Below are 18,412 nucleotides of genomic sequence, written 5' to 3'. Positions count from 1 at the left end.
AAAATAATCATGTAATTTTTCACCATGGAGCAATACAGAGAATTAAATGTAATAAAAGATTTTCTAACACTCAGCTATTTTTTCATGCCTGCAATAAATTTCGCTTGTCCTTGATGCACTGTTATTTTAATGTGTTGCTAGTTGGCTTACTACTGTTTTAGTTGATTTTCTTAAATAGTGAAAATTGGTCAGCCTTTTTTTTCTTTTTGCTTATTTGCCAGTTTGCAATCTTTTTTTGTATTTTAATACCAATGTAACACACTTTTATGAGAATAATTTGCAATATTATTTTTAGGTGTGATTTAAAATAGTTTGTTTTTTAAGTTTAGAAGAATGCTCTGTGAAACTGTCAAGGTGTACTGTTTATTATTTTGGGGAAAATCTTTTATGTTTAACTTTTAGTTAGATTTTTTTTAAGGATTTATGTAGAGTCTGTGGACAAGTTTGATACATTGTATATTCCCAGAAAATACTTATGTCATCCAAGATTTAAATTTGTTATGTTTAGAGGTAAGAAAGTTTTTTTTAACATTTTAAAATTATTCTATGTCTATGTTTATTTTGTTTTCGTGATCTTTCTGTACACCTGGTTTTCTTCCTTCTTTTCCTTGATTATAATAACTAAGATTTGACCTAGTTTTGATTTTTATTACTTCTGTTATATTATTTTAATAAATAAATGTTATTAGTTCTAATCTGCCTTTTCTCACTTTTTGTGTTCTACTTCATTCATTTTTGGCTTTATTTCTGTATTTATTTATTTCTTCTTATTTTTTATGGTTTATGTCTAAAATGTATACTGTCTCCAGTATCAGTACTTTCTGGATATTTTGATTCTTTGGTTTACAATTTTTTGATTAAAAATTTTTTTTTCTTAAAGATTTTATTTATTTATTTGACAGAGACAGTGAGAGAAGGAGCACAAGCAGGGGGAGTGGGAGAGGAAGAATCACGCCTCCTGCTGAGCAGGGAGCCCAATGCTGGACTCAAACCCAGGGCCCTGGGATCATGACCTGAGTTGAAGGCAGATGCTCAAAGACTGAGCCTCCCAGGTGCCCCTGATCTAAAAGTTTTTCAAACAAGATTTTAATTTTTAAAATTTAAACAAAATGATTTCTAAATAGAATGACTTTTGTTCCTTATTTTGTTTTAATAACTAAATTCATTTTATTATGGTCAGTATTATTTCCATATTTTTTAGATTAATGAATTCTTTTATGGCCCAATATATGATCTTTTTTATGTGTATTGAATGGGCCCTTCCGCCTATTATCAGGGAAATATTTGCATAAATGCATCAAATCTGTGTTAAAAAATATACTGTTTAGGTCTTCATTATTCTTGCACGTTTTTTTATCCATGCAATCTGTCTTTAATTGGCTGGTGGATTTTTAAAAATAATATATTTTGTAAGTAATGCCATTTAACAAAATTGAAATATTTTGATCAAATGATTTTCACAGTTCAGTATCTTTCTCTCCCATTTCTTAACATAGTTGAAATATAATGCAGATGTTAACTGGAGGATTTCCAGATAGTGTTTTAACTTGACCACAATTTGTTAAAGTCAAAGGTCAAAAACTGTCCTGTTGTCAAGAGGGCAGATTCTGGACATGGAATTCCCCACACAATGTTGCATTTGTAGTTTCAACACCAACTCTTGCTTGGTGAACATTGTCCTTCGCTCTAATGAAAGCCTATGAAAAATTAAGCAATTCTTTTGTTATTTCTCTAAAATGAACATAATGGCTTAAGTTGATGAAAGTTACTGCCATTGAGCACTATTTATATAAAATGAGACTCGGTCTACTTAGGGTCAAATTCCTTACATTCCAAAGACATGTGTGTCACTCTTTCCCCATGAAAGAATGCTTTTCCACAATTCATCAAATTTCATTGTACTTGTGTAAGTGGACACATCCATTATGCACAGGGAGGTCTCAAAAAGATGAAGGGGATGTCTGAGAAAAATGATGACTCCTGATCTCATACAAAATGTATGTCTTCTACTCAAGTTAAAGATGCAAATACAAAAACTATGCCTAGAGGTCACTGTGAAAGAAGAACGCAAGAAATGCTCTTTTGATGTATTCTTTTCTATGTCTAATCTTTTGATTATTTAGAAATATAGGAGAGTTACTAAAGCTTATTTGAAGTAGATGCATTTGATTTTAGACAGTGGACATAGAACTTAAAAATACTTAGTTTTTTTTCCATATTTTTAATACTTTATTTTTTTTCAATTTATTTATTTTCAGAAAAACAGTATTCATTATTTTTTCACCACACCCAGTGAAACCATATCCCTACAAATAAATAATAACTAAAAGCTCTTTAGTAGCTCAATATAAAAATATGAAAAGAACATGGAGTACTACATCACAGAAAGGAAATATACCTGGCTTCGTAGAAGTCATAGAAAAATAATCATAGGAACATCTAACATAATCTTGAAATAGAGTATCATGATTTTTTATAACATTGTAGAAGTTCTTTTTTTTTTTTTTTAAAGATTTTATTTATTTATTTGACAGAGAGAGATTACAAGTAGGCAGAGAGGCAGGCAGAGAGAGAGAGAGGAGGAAGCAGGCTCCCTGCAGAGCAGAGAGCCCGATGCGGGACTCGATCCCAGGACCCTGAGATCATGACCTGAGCCGAAGGCAGCGGCTTAACCCACTGAGCCACCCAGGCGCCCCTAGAAGTTCTTTTTTAAGAAGGAAATTTCAGGGATGGTTAAGGGTGTGGTGCAAAGCCATTATGATGAACTGCTGATGGGATTGTAAACTTTTGCAACACATTTGTGAGGAACTATGGATTAAGTGTGTAATGGCAAAATATTGTGACCCAGAAGAGTATTTCTTATATTCAAAGGAAATACCAGGATATGAGTACAAATCTTTAAATACAAAAATATGACAGTTGACATGTTATTTATGAGAAAGACATTCAACCCTTTCCTTTGACACAAACTTAATGTTCAATAATAGGGGAAATAATTTGTAGCATATTGATAAAATGGAAAATTTTGTAGTTATGTAAAATTAGATTTTTTAAAATGACTGTTTATTTTAGAGAGAGAGAGAGTGTGTGTGTGAGTGCATGCACGAGCCAGGAGAAGGGCTGAGGGAGAGGTTGAGTGTGGAGCTGGACAAAGGGCTTGATCCCGGGACCCTAAGATCATGAACGAGCTGAAATCAAGAGAGTTTGTTGTTTAACTGAATGAGCCACCAAGGCACCCCCAAATTAGTTTTTTTTATGGAAATTTAATAGCATGGAAAATTATGGTATAACACTAAGTAAAGTGAAAGTTAGCAGCATACTTCTATTTGCATATTTATCTTTATATGCAGAAATAAATGTACAGAAATATTTTTAGGGACACATTCTCACACACACATAAAAACTAATATTTTTTTTTAAAGATTTTATTTATTTGACAGAGAGAGATCACAAGTAGGCAGAGAGGCAGGCAGAGAGAGAGAGAGAGAGGGAAGCAGGCTCCCTGCTGAGCAGAGAGCCCGATGCGGGACTCGATCTCAGGACCCTGAGATCATGACCTGAGCCGAAGGCAGCGGCTTAACCCACTGAGCCACCCAGGCGTCCCCATAAAAACTAATATTATTGGAAGTAAAACTCTAGCATGTTTATAGTAGGAAGATATTACTAGATGAAAGGATTATGTGATTTTAATTTTTTTTAAATAGTTTCCTGTTTCTTTACTAAGTATACATGAGTAAAAAGTTAACTACAGATTTTTATTGGAGTAGGCTATTTCTACTTAATTACCTTTAATTCTAGTTCATCACCAATAATTTTTGCAGGATTATCAGAACAGCCAATGATTGCTTTATTGAATTCAGCTTCAAAATGCAATGTTTCAGTGATCGACTTCTAGCTTCTCATCTCTTCCCTTCTTTCCCAGTGATTAGTTCCAAACTCCATGCTGAAGCACCATGTGTGAAACTGGAATGAAAAAACTCTCTGACCCTTCATAAAGTTTAAGTAAACATGTTGCCAAGAAATGGAGTAAAAAAGGTATAAAAATATTAAGCAGCTATCACAAAATAAGTACTAGGTACTTCTATTGGAATGAAATATATACAGAGAAAGGTTTAATCTTCAAATGCACCTTTAACTAAAAGCATAGATTGAAAATTAAGAGGAGAGCTGCATTATTGTGGAATTGTTTAACTGAAGTGGTAGCGTGAGAATTTTCTCTTCAGTTTGAAACTTTTTGAAAACGATATTGAGAACGATACTGGGCTGAAGATTTGTTAGGGCTGGTACTTGTTCCATGTCCGATTGCAATGTACTAGCATATTGTAATGCTGCTTTTTTAGTAGCATGTGATTGGATACATTGATTACTTCAGGATAGCAGAGGAGTTCTGGTAGTCTTAAGTATACACAGCTTTAAACTGTTAACTCACCTGGGAACCATATGTGTAATGACCAAGAATGATGGATCAGCAAAGTCAGACCCTCTGCTTAAGTAATTTTTGATCTCTCAAAAAGATTGGTGAGGTGGGTGTGTACCAAATAGCTTTGTGGGTATAGCACACATGTGCTTGATTTAATCCTCCTCTTGAAATTATTGAGGAATATAGAAGATCATTCTGTTAGGTGGATCTAAGTACATCTGTCCCTCAAACAACATGGGAATTAGAGGCACAGAACCCCCTCACATAGATGAAAATCCACATATAACTATTATAAATGTTTTTATTTAAATTCCAATTAGATAACATGCAGTGTAATATTAGTTTCAAGTGTACAATATATGATTCAACATTTCTATACATTATTCTGTGCTCATCATAATAGGCATACATATTGAATTCCCTTCATCTATATTACCTATCCCCCCACCAAACTTCCCTCTGGTAACCATCTCTTTGTTCTCTATAGTTAAGAGACTGTTTCTTGATTTGTCTCTTTCTCTCTCTTCTTTCCATGTGTTTGTTTTGTGTTTTAAGTTCCACATATGAGTGAAGTCATGGTATTTGCCTTTTTCTGACTGACTTATTTTGCTTAGCTTAATACTCTCTAGCTCCATAGTCATTGCAAATAGCAAGATTTCATTATTTTTCATGGCTGAGTAATATTCCATCAGGTAATACCACATCTTCTTTATCTATTCATCAATTGATGGACATGTCGCTTGTTTCTATAGTTGGGCTAATGTAGATAATTGTGCTATAAATGTCAGGGTACATGTATCACTTTGAATTAGCATTTTGTATCCTTAGTATAAATACCTAGCAGTGCAATTGCTGGAACATAGGGTAGCTCTATTTTTAACTTTTTGAGGAACCTCCATACTGTTTTTTCAGAGTGGCTGAACCTGTGTGCATTCCCAACAATAGTGCAAAAGCATTCCCCTTTCTCTATGTCCTCACTAGTTCTGTTTTTTTGTTGTTGTTTTGTTTTGTTTTTTTGGTTTTTTTTTTTGTGTGTGTGTTGTTGATTTTAGTCATTCTGACAGGTGTGAGGTGATATCTCACTGTTGATTTGATTTGTATTTCCCTGATGATCAGTGATGTTGAGCTTCTTTTCATATGTTTATTGGCCATCTGGATGCCTTCTTTGGAGAAATGTCTATTTATGTCTTCTGCCCATTTTTCAACTGAATTATTTTTTTGGGTGTTGAGTTTGATAAGTTCTTTATATATTTTAAATACTAACCCTTTACCAGATAAGTCATTTATAAATATCTTCTCCTATTACATAGGTTTTCTTTTAGTTTTGTTGACTGTTTCATTCACTGTGTAGAAGTTTTTTATTTTGATGTAGTCCCTATAATTTATTTTTGCTTTTGTTTCCCTTGCCTCTGAAGACTTTTCTTAAAAGAAGCTGCTACAACCAGTATCAAAGAGGTTACTGCCTGTGTTCTCCTCTAAGATTTTGATAGCTTCAAGTCTTACATTTTGGCTTCAAGTCATCCATTTTGAATTTATTTTTGTGTATGGTGCATGAAAGTGGTCCAGTTTCATACTTTTACATATTGATCTCCAGTTTTCCCAACACCATTGTTGAAGAGACTGACCTTTTTCCATTGGATATTCTTTTCCACTTTGTTGAAGATTAGTTGACCATTGATTTCACTTCCTTGGTTTGGTTTATTCCTAGGTTTCTTACTGTTTTTGGTTCAATTGTAAATGGAATTGATTCCTTGATTTCTCTTTCTGCTGTTTCATTAGTGATGTACAGAAATGCAAGAGACTTCTGTACATTGATTTTATATCCTGTGACTTTACTGAATTCATTTATCAATTCTAGTAGTATTTTGGTGGAATATTTTGGGATTTTTTATAGGGAGTATCATGTCGTCTGAAAATAATGAAAGTTTGACTTCTTTGCTGATTTGCACATGTTTTGTTTCTTTTCATTGTCTGATGTAGTGAAGACTTCCATTATTATATTAAATAAAGTGCTGAGAGTGGACATCCCTGTCTTGTTCCTGACCACAGAGGAAAAGCTCTCTTTGTCCAATTGAAGATATTAGCTGTGGGTTTTTCATATATGGCCTTTATGGTGCTGAGGTGTGTTCCTTCTAAGCCTACTTTGTTGAGAATTTTTATTATGAATGGATGTTGTACTTTGTCCATGATTTTTCTGCATCTGTGGAAATGACCATATGGTTCTCATCCTTTCTTTTATTAATGTGATATATCATGCTGATTAATTTGTGAATATTTAACCACCCTTGCAACCCAGGAATAAATCCCACTTGGTTGTGGTGAATGATTCTTTTAATGTACTGTTGGATTTAATTTTATACTATTTTGTTAAGAATTTTTGCATCCATGTTCATCAGAGATATTGGCCTGTAGTTTTCTTTTTTAGTGGAGTCCTTATCTGGTTTTGGTATCAGGGTAATGCTGGCTTTATGGAATGCATTTGGAATATTTCCTTCCCCTTCTAATTTTTGAACAGTTTGAGAATAGGTATTAACTCTTCTTTAAATGTTGGTAGAATAAGTATGTGAATTCATCTGGCTCCAGACTTTTGTTTTTTGGGAGTTTTTTGATTACTGATTCAATTTCTTTGCTGTTTATCAGTCTGTTCAAATTTTCTATTTATTTCTCTTTCAGTTTTGGAAGTTTATATTTTTCTAAGAATTTGTCCAATCCTTCCAGGTTGTCCATTTATTGGTATATAGTTTTCCATAATATTCTCTCATAATTGTTTGTATTTCTGTGATGTTGGTTGTTATTTCTCCTCTCTCACTTGTGATTTTTATTTATTTGTCTTCTTTCTTTTTTCTTTTATGTTTTCCATGAACCAGCTCCTGGTTTCACTGATAGGATCTATTATTTGTGGGTTTTTTTGTTTGTTTCTTTGTTTGTTTTTTTAGTTTCTATATAATTTATTTCTGCTCTAATCTTTATTATTTCCTTTCTTCTGCTGGCTTTAGGCTTTGTTTATTATTCTTTTCCTAGCTCCTTTAAGTGTAAGGTTAAGTTGTTTATTTGAGATTTTTCTTGCTTCTTGAGGTAGGCCTGTATTGTTATATATTTCCTTCTTATGACCACTTTTGCTGCATTCCAAAGGTTTTGGACAATTGTGTTTTCATTTTCATTTGTTTCCATGTATTTTTGTAATTTTTCTTTGATTTCCTGGTTGACCCATTCATCATTTAGCAGCATGATGTGTAGCTTCCATGTATTTGTGGTCTTTCCAAATTTATTCTTGTGGTTGACTTTTAGTTTCCTAGTATTATTGTCAGAAGAGGTGCATGGTGTGATTTCAACATTTTTAGATTCATTGAGGCCTGTTTTGTGATCTACTATGTGATCTGTTCTGCAGAATATTCCATGTACATTTAAAAAGAATGTGTGTTCTGATTACAGAACATGTAATGTTCTGAATATATCTTTTAAATCCATCTGGTCCAGTATGTCATTCAAAGCTGTTCTTTCCTTGTTTATTTTCTGTTCAGATGATCTGTCTGTTGGTGTAAGTAGGGTGTAAAACTCTCCTACTATTATTGCGCTTTTATCAATGAGTTCCTTCATGTTTGTTGTTAAATATTTTATATATTGGGTGCTTCCATGTTGAGAGCATAAATATTTACAGTTAAATTTTCTTGTTGGATCATCCCCTCTAAGATTATATAATGCCCTTCTTTGTCTTTTCATTCCAGTCTTTTTTTTAAAGTCTAGTTTGTCCAACATAAGTATGTCTATGCTGGCTTTCCATTTGCGTAATAAGTGTTTCTCTACCCCCTCACTTTCCATCTGCAGTGGCCTTTAGGTCTCAAATGAATCTCTTATAGACAGCATAGAGATAGGTCTTTTTTTTTTTTAAATTCATTCTGACACCCTACATCTTTTGATTGTAGTGTTTAGTCCACTTATATTCAAAGTAATTATTAATAAGTATGTACTTAGTGCCATTTTATTTCTTGTTTTGTCGTTGTTTCTTGAGATTTTCTCTGATCCTTTCTTGTCTTTCTCACTTTTGGCATCTTCTTTGCACCTAAGTAATCCCCTTTAACAGTTTCTTAAAAGACTGGTTTAGTGGTCACAAACTCCTTTAGTTTTTGTTTGTCTGGGAAACTCTTTATATCTCCTTCTACTCTGAATGATAGTCTTTCTGGATAGAATATTCTATGCTGCAGATTTTTCTCATTCAGCACTTTGAAAATAACATGCCACTCCCTTGGCTTCATTATTTTCCATTATTTTGCCTTCTATATCACTAATTCACTCCTCTGCTTCTTCCAGCCTGCTGTTCATTGCATCAAGTCAGTTTCCAATCTCATTTATTGCATTCTTCATTTCAAATTGATTCCTTTTTGACTTTTATCTCTGTGGATAGGATCTCTCTGATGTCTTCTATTCCTTTCTCAAGTCCAATGAGTATCTTTATGATTGTTGCTTTAAATTCTCCATCAGATATGTTACTTATGTTTCTTTATTTATCTTTTTCCTGTGCTTATATCTTGTTCTTTCATTTGGGATAAATTCCTCCATCTTGGCATTTTGTCTAAGTCCATCTTCTTCTATATATTGGAAAAGCCAGTTATTTCTTCTGTTCCTAAAAGTAATGGCGTTATGAAGAAGTCATGTAGTGCCCAGTGCCTGAGGATTCAGGGACTTTCTCCAGAGTGTGGTGCGAATACTATGCTGCTGTGTTGTGGTTGCTTTATCTTTTAGGCCAGTTGTCTACAGAGGCTTTCATTGCCTGTTGTGAGCAGTGTTTGGTCCCTGGCCTGAATGTGGCAAGTTTTAACTAGATGTGCTTTGATGTGCTTGTGAAGTGAGACCTGACAATACCTCCACCATAATCAAGGCACTGCAAGAACTTTCTGGTTGGAAGATGTGGTGTGGGTAGGGGTTTGTACTGCTCTTCTGGGGGATGGACCCACTACTCTGGGACTGAGACAAGCTTGACTGAGAAGGGCAGTTTCTTTAGAACACAAGGGTGGGGTAAGGGTTAGGAGCTTAGTGTATAGAAGTTGTCAGCACTGAGCTTTTCCTTCAGGTAGCTATGTGTTTATGCTGAAGGACAGGGGAGGGAAATGGCACCAGTCAGTTCCTTTGCTGCTGCAGAGTCATCTCTGTGAACAGCGATTCTGATGAAAACAGTGATTCTCCTAGAATGGCAAATAATCTCCCTCTTTGTACAAAGAGGGAGATTATTTGCCATTCTAGGAGAATTTCTCAGTTCTGTGTTCCCACGCTGTCTGCCTCTGGTTTTTCTGCCTGCCTTCTCTCCAGGAGCAGTGCAGTGTTCTCCTGCCTGTATTTTATCCAAGACTGCTGACCTTTAAAACTCCTTGCTCTAGAGATATTGTGTGGGCAGTGGTTTGTGCTGGTCTTCCATAGGAGGAGCCTACCCCACTGGGACTGAGGCAAGCATGACTGAGAAGGGCAGTCCCACCCGAGCAAAGGGGAGGGGGTTTAATGTGAGCAAATTAGGGAGCCAGTGTCAATGCTGTGCTGCTTCTCACCATAGCTCCATTATTACGCTGAAGGACCATGTAAGGAAGTGGCACCAGCCAACATCTATTTCCTGAAGAGAAGTCTCCATAGACACTGCCTCTCATCCATGTATAAGTTTTGACACCCCAAAAACTTAACTCCTGGTATTCCACTGTTGACAGGTAGCCTTACTGATAACACAAATGGTCCATTAACATATATTTGGTATGGGGGCACCTGGGTGGCTCAGTGGGTTAAAGCCTCTGCCTTCAGCTCAGTCATGATCCTAGGGTCCTGGGATCAAGCCCGCATAGGGCTCTCTGCTCAGTGGGGAGCCTGCTTCTTCCTCTCTCTCTCTGCCTGCCTCTCTGCCTACTTGTGATCTGTCAAATAAATAAATAAAAGTCTTTAAAAAAAATACAACAAAGCAATTTTATAAAAAACAGAAAACAAAAAAACCCACAAAAATCATATATTTGGTATGTTATTTGTATTAGGCACTGTAATCTATAACCTTTCAATAAAGTAAGCAAAAGAAAGGAAAATGTTATTAATAAACTCATGAGGAAAAGAAAATACACTTACACTACTGTATTCTATTTATTAAAATATATCCACATGTAAGCAGACTTGTGCAGTTGAAACCATATCGTTCAAGGGTCAGCTATACACTATTTTGTAGTATTGTCAATTTCAACCTAGCTCCTTCAGTTGTAGGATTTCAGGTAGTCATAGGTTATCATTTAGTTTGTCATCATATTTAAGTTTGAAGCATTGTTCAGAGCTAAAAGTACATACCCTGACAAAAATAGTAAACATGCATATTTATTCACTTGCCTTTATGGTAACCCTTAGCTAGTTTTATTTCTGACATATATGTGTGATTACTTTTTTCTCAGAAAATAGTACATTGGGCACTGACTGGTACTCTTTAATGCAGGGCGTAACAGATTTGAAAGTGAAACAGTGGTAAAAATATTCATCTGATTTAGTTATTATTTAACTCTTATAACACAAATATTGTATCATGTGTTGTACAAAACCAGTTTTAATATTTTTCTAAAGTTCTGCATTTGAGACCATCTTTGTTTAATCCATAAGAAATAATTAGATGTTTCTAAGGTACCTTATTTATCATGCAAAGGTATAGCCATAGAATCTCAAGAAGACAATAGTCAACCTTCCATAAATTCTTCATCATTTTAATATTTACAATCTGGGAAAATAAGATTTTTTTTTAAATAAGATTTTTCTTCTTAAGTATAACTTCTACTATTTCAAAATTCAGTATATTAGATTGTAAAAAAGAATCTGACCTTATTATTGATGTTTGGTTGTTGACAGCTTTCAAACTCCATCACTCACTTTACCCTACATCTGGGTAAACTTATAAGAAAATCCAGTTTATTTCCTCCTTTGACACCAGCAGAAAGATTGAACTACACAAACCTTGGTCTGCTTGAGGGACTCCTTGCTCCAGCTCCACTGCTTCATTACAGTAAAAGCTAAGCTTATATCCTTTCCCTGCTGTCCTCAAGCCCTTTTCAGACCTGCCTGGGAACCTGAACTTCTTTCCCTGGAGAGCTTCGTTATGTGAGTAATAAAACTTTCCATGCACTCTTAGTGTGTGCATAGTAACACACCATCTCTACATATGAACCAAATTTGAGTGGAGATCCATCCTTCCTTGTGGACTAATCCAGGTATAGATTCAGTGGGTTATACCCATTTATAAAAATAAGAGATCTTAGAAACAATTCTAATTCTGCTTCATAAAACAAATATTTAGGTATTTGAAATTCATGAAATTCTCTGATTCTTCTTCAATCTGCTTATGTCCAGTTTGTTTTATTATCTCAGGATCTAATATACAATTTACCCTTGAGCATTTACTTAGGCTTCCAATTTTCCTAGTCAGATAATAATTCAGATAAAGCCTCTTTATCTTTTTGATAACTTTCCCCTCCAAGAGTTATGTTAGTTCATTCTAGGTGATAGTCTTTACATAACTGGAAATTCATCTGTACTGATCAATTTGTGTGGCAATGCATTACTATTGATTACTTATCCTTTGTCTACCATTCTTTGATTGCCAGATTGGTGTACCTCCCAGATGGTTCCTTTCACCCCCACCTACTACATCTCTGAAGAGGTGATTTAATGCCGCATCCAAAGCCTTCTTGGCTTGCCCCACAGAGCTAGTAAATTTGGTCATATGCTGAATGGTAGCATCATGCTGAACTCCATACGGATCTGGACTGGATCTCAATTTATGATATAAATCTAGACCTACAAATCCCTGGTCCAACAATAGGATTAACAGACTAGCTAAGACAAAGGAGAAAATCCCATTCTCTTTTCTTAGTTTTTCCATTAGGGAATTATGCATTGTTTGTTATGTAACTCCTAGAAATAAGCCTAGGATTTGTGGCCACAAGATGATCAGATGCCATCAATGGAAATGAGACCTTGAAACTTCTACTTTGAAATCCAGCACTGTCAAGTCTTTTCCCCACTATATTTTCTTGTCATCTTTGTCATAAGTTAATTTTTATTGTGGGTTTATTTCTGGGCTCTTTCTTTTGTTTCTTTGATCTGTGTGTCTACTGGAATATGCCTATTTTTAAGTAAGCTCCATGCCCAGAATGGAAGCCAGTGGGGGGCTTGAACTCATGACCCTGAGATCAAGACCTGAGCTGAGATCAAGAGTCAGACGCTTAACTGACTCTGCCACCCAGGAGCTCCTATGATTTAAAGAAAAAAAATATTTTAGTTGTAGTTTTGGTGTAATCCCAGGAAGGGTTAAAATTAAATATTTATGCTCAATCCCCTGTCTTTACCTAGGCATCTACCTCTTTGGTTGCTATTCTTCAATATGTCCTAATTTGGAATCCACAAGAATACTCAAAGCTAATAAAGATTCACCATGACCCAAGATTGTGAAAATTTCAGAGACTTATTCATGTATGATGTAGAATGTTGGTGATTACCACAAGCCTGACATTAACCTTGGAACAAAAACTACCATTTATGGTTCTTGTCACACTCAGAGCTCATGAGGAAGTTCATAATTCTGAACTGAACTGCAATCATGACTAACTGCAGTTGTTAGTCTTGGGAATTTTGGAACCAACAAGATAGCTATTATTGAATTTTTGTATCTTCCCTAAATTCATATATTAAATCCCAAACTCGCAATGTTATGGTATGCAAAAGAGGTGCAGCTTTTGGAATGTAGTTAGGGTTATATTAGGTCATAAGGGTTGAATTCTCACAATGGTATTAGTGAACTTTTAAGAAAATAAAAAAGAGAAATCATTTCCTCTCTTTGTGTGTGTATACTGAGGAAAGGCAAAGTGAGGACACTGTGAGAAGGTGGTGTCTGTAAGCCAGAAAGAGAGTGCTCAGCTGGAACCAAATATGCTGACACCTTGATCTTAGACTTTCCAGATTTCAGCACTGTGAGAAATAAATTTCTCTTCTTTAATCCACTCATTCTATTGTATTTTGTTATGGAAGCTGAGCAGACTAAGACAGTGGCCAGCCCTGCCTGTGAGGACAGTAATGATAAAATACGTCATTATAACCTTTCCTAGTACTCCTGACTCTTTGGCTGAGCTTGCCATGCTGGACTTCAAAGGATAAGCACTTAACTATAGGCAGCATCTGCATATTAATTATGTGTAAAATTTGAACTCTGAAAGCCAGGTAGGCTTAAGAGTAGTAGAGAAGTGAAAACATTTTTGTCCTCACTCTTCTAGCTGTATTTTAAGTCATGAGGCTATTTTTTTTCTTTATTGAGGTACACTTGACAAATATGATTATAAGATATTTAAATGTACATGATGATTTGATACATGTCTACATTGTAAAAGCAGTCTTCCCATAGAGGTAATTAACACTTCCATCACCTCACATATTTACCTCTTTCTTCCTTCCTTCCTTCCTCCCTCCCTTCCTTCCTTCCTTCTTTCCTTCCTCCCTTCCTTTCTTCTTTCAGTAAGAACATTTAAGTTCTACTCTCTTAGCAAAGTTCAATTATACAATACAGTGTTATCTACTATAGTGATCATGTTACATTTTAGAGCCCCAGACTTTGTTCATGTTATAACTGAAAGTTTGTACCCTTTGACATACTTTTCTTATTTCTTCACCTCCCTGTACCTAGCAACCACTTTTCTACTTCCTTTTTTATGAGTTCTATGGTTTTGTTGTTGTTGTTGTTTATTTGTTTGAATCCCACATACAAAAATACTATGAAGTATTTGTTTTTCTCTCTCTGGCTTATTACACTTAAGCTAATGCCCTCCAGGTTCATCTATCCATGAGACTATGGATGACAGGATTTTCATTCCATTTTTTTTTTTAAATTATGGCTACATTTATATATCTCATATTAAAAACAAACAAACAAACAACTATTCATCCATTGACAGACTATGGTTGCTTCCATACTTCGACTACTGTAAATAATGTTCTATGAACATAAGAGTACTGATATCTCTTTGATGGGTGCCTGGGTGGCTCCATTGGTTAAGCCTCTGCCTTCGGCTCAGGTAATGATCTCAGGGTCCTGGGATCAAGCCCCGCAACAGGCTCTCCGCTCAGTGGGGAGCCTGCTTCGCCTTCTCTCTCTGTCTGCCTCTTTGCCTACTTGTGATCTTTCTCTCTGTCAAATAAATAAATAAAATCTTTAAAAAAAAGAGTACAGATATTTCTTTGAGATAATGATTTTTTTTCATTTGTGGGAGAAAATCAATCCTAAAACTTATATGGAACTACAAAATGTCCTGAGTAGCCAAAACAAATTTAAGAAAAAACAAAGTAGAAGGCATCATACTGCATGATTTCCAACTATATTATAAAGTTAAATTCAATAAAACAGAATGGCATTGGTATAAAAACAGACAAATATAAATCAACGGAACAAAATAGACCAGATATAAACCACACATATATGTTCAATTAATTTTTGACAAAGGAGCCCAGAAAATACAATGGGGTAAGGATAGTCTTTTCAATAAATAGTGTTGGGAAAACTGGACAGCCATATCCAAAAGAATGAAACTGGGCCATTATCTTACACAATATACAAAAATTAACTCCAAATGAATTAAAAACCTAAATATGAGACCTGAAGTTATAAAACTCCAAAAAAAGAGGAGGTGGTAAAATCCCTGACAATGAACTTAGCAATGCTTTTTAAGGGGATTTTACAACAAAAGCAAAGGCAACAAAAACAAAAACAAACAAGTGGGACTATATCAAACTAAAAATCTTTTACACAGCAAAGGGAACCATAGATAAAATGAAAAGGGAACATATCAAATGGGAGAAAATATTTATAAGCCACATATCTGATAAGGGTTAATATCCAAAATATATAAGGAATTCATATAACTCAATAGCAAAGAAACAAACTACCTGAATGACCCAACTAAAAAATATGCAAAGAAACTAAATAGACATTTTTTCAAAGAAAACATATAAATGACCAACAGGTACTTGAAATGACACTCAACATCATTAATCACTAGGGAAATGCATATTAGAAACACAATGAGTTATCACTTCACACTTGTTAGGATGGTTATTATCAAAACAATAAGGCATAACAAATACTGGTAAGGATGAGAAGGAAAAGGAACTCTTGTAAACTATTGGCAGGAATGTAAACTGGTGCAGCCACTATGGAAAACATATGGCGGTTGCTTAATAAATTAAAAATAGAACTACCATATGATCCAGCATCTCCACTTCTGGGCATAAACACAAAGGAAAGGCAATAAATACTTTTAGTGAGAAGCCGATAAAATGCATCAGGTAAAAACTTTACCATGGCAAATACTCACCCTGGGATAAATGCTATGAGAAGGATATTTACTAAGAAAGGATACATATGCAACTGTCATATTCCTAGTCACAAAGTTGCATTAAAGAGCTGTGTCATTTTAAAGAATAGCTTGGAGGAAATGAGACCTGAAACCAGACTAAAATGAGTCAGAGTAAGAAGGATATAATAAAGGGAATCCATGCAGTGTAAACCATTGTGATAAGCAGTTTGGACCTGAAAGGAAACCTAGAAGGGGAAGCAGCATAAATGAGAAGGAAAGAGACTAGGGCAGGGTTATTTTTTCCAGAATAAGGAATGTGAACTTGTTTTTAAAAGGAAGAGAAAGATCCAATAGAGAAAAGAAGTAGAAGGTAAAATAAATGGACATAATTAAGACAGAAAATTCTCAAAGCAGACAGGAAGGGAGGGGATCCTAAGTACAAGGGAAGGAATTAGCTTTGAGTAGAAGTAGGAATCCAATGAAAAGAGATACATGGTTCAAAATAAACCTGATACGGAGTGGAGGGAATTTGAAGGAATTTATATCAGACGGTATTTTCTTTTTTAAATTGGAGACTTGGTTACTTGCTAGGAGTAAGAAGACTGACATTAGATTAAATAAAGTTAAAATAAAATTGTAACAACTGATATGGAATGGGAAAGAGATATGAACGAAATTTTAAATAATATACTGTAGAGCAGTACTGATGGACAAGAGAAGAATCTGATCTTTGCAGTGCTGGCGAGACATTCGTGGGGGCATCCTCACATTTTCCCATCAATTTTGGTGGGTCTACTGCTGAGCTTCCACTTAAAAGTGTTTTGAGAAGTAGACCATTATAATAAATAAGAATTCAGTGATAAAGTGATTTATGAAGGTGATTGGTTATATTAGCTATTTGCAGTGTGCTCTTGAACATGCTAAGTAGACTTTCTGAAGCTCCCTTTTTTAAACTATAAATTTTTAACTATAAATGGGAGTAATGATAGTACTAAATGAAATACTTTGCTATTTTATTCTATTAGCATCTTTATTGTTGCCAGAGTCTAGCAAAAAATAAGTTAGCATGGGATATAAAGCTAACCTTTCAATGGAAGAAATATGAAAGACATATTATCCAAAGGTCATGTGGCATGGAAAACTGCCATGATAGATTATACTTTCCAAAGATGATCTCCATGGTGTCTCCCACCTGCATGATCTGCTGGCAATGTCTTTCATACTCCTTCCAAGGAGAGATTAGATTTATATCCCATGCACTTGAAACAGAGAAGACTGTTAAAGCTTTTTTTTTTTTTCTTAATTTTTAAAAGACTTTGTTTATTTGAGAGAGTGCGTGTGTATGCATGGAACACTTGAACATGAGCAGGGGGAAAGAGCAGAGGAGGAGAAGAGGGAGAAGCAGTCTCCTGGCAGGGCAGGGTCCAGGGATCATGACCTGATCTAAAGGCAGATGTTTAACCAACTGAGCTACCCAGGTGCCCAAATGCTGAAGTTATTTTGACTAAAAATTATGACGGAAGTGTTGTTAGTGCCTTCCAGGGCTAGATCATAAAAGGAAATTCAGCCTTCACCTTGCTTACTGGAAAACTTGCTTTGGAGTCCTGAGCTAATGTGAGTAATCCCACTGTCTTGAGATCATCATGCTGTAAGGAAGTCCAAAAGATTCCATCTGCAGAGCTCACACAGAAAAGCTAGGAGACCGCACAAAGGGAGAGATGGTTGCTCAGCCGCCAGCTACTCCACTTAGACCTACAGTCTGACTAGAGCATCATGAAGGAATCTGAGCCACATCTGCCCAGAGAAGTTGCTTATGGATTCTTAACAAATAGGAATCATGTGAAATAATTGCATTGCTATAGTTTTGTGTCACTAAGTTTTGGGGAGATTTGTTTTACAGCACTGGGAACTGACATGGTGATTTTTCCAGCCTATCTCAAATTTATCTCTTAAAATGTTTCCTCAGTGATTGGGAATATTTCATTTATTGCCACATTGCACTTACTGTCTTAAGAATGGGATATTTAATTTCTAGAGTTGATATTTTCTCCTCATATTTATTGCAGAAATTAACTTTTTTAAATTTGTGAGGGTCACAATTCTCACCTTCTCTTCCTTATTTCCATCTCTTTTTGGAGAAATGAATCTAAATTTCATAATTGAGAGTGACAGCAAGAGTATGAGGCGTTGCTTTCGGCATCAGTACCATGATAAGAATCAGCAGTGTTTTCTTTAAGCATATGAAGTTACCTTTATATTATGCATAATATTTTTTCAAATTACTTCAATATTTCTATCATTTAGAGATCATCATGGGTTTCTGTTTATTCTTTGCTTCTTAAACCTCATTTTTTAAATCTGATTTTTATTACATGTTTGAATCTTCATGTATTGGTGTGCTTTCTCTGCATTTCAGTATGGTCAGCTCAGTGACTTTTTAAATTTACGCCAATTTGTTTCTTTGCGATCAATCTTGCCTCATTTGGCCCAACTTCACGAAGCACCTAATCTCTCTGGTGGTTTATTGAGCCAAATTATGACGATGGGCATGAGGATGATGGTGATGATGATATGAATTCTTCTTTCCCCCTTTTTTTTCTTCTTCTCTTTGTTCTTTTTTAAGGATTTCATTAGAGTTGTTTCCATATTT

The sequence above is a fragment of the Neovison vison genome, chromosome 11 (genome assembly GCF_020171115.1).
Source record: "Neovison vison isolate M4711 chromosome 11, ASM_NN_V1, whole genome shotgun sequence".
Taxonomy (NCBI): Eukaryota; Metazoa; Chordata; class Mammalia; order Carnivora; family Mustelidae; genus Neogale; species Neogale vison.
Note: the sequence above shows the minus strand (reverse complement) of the source record.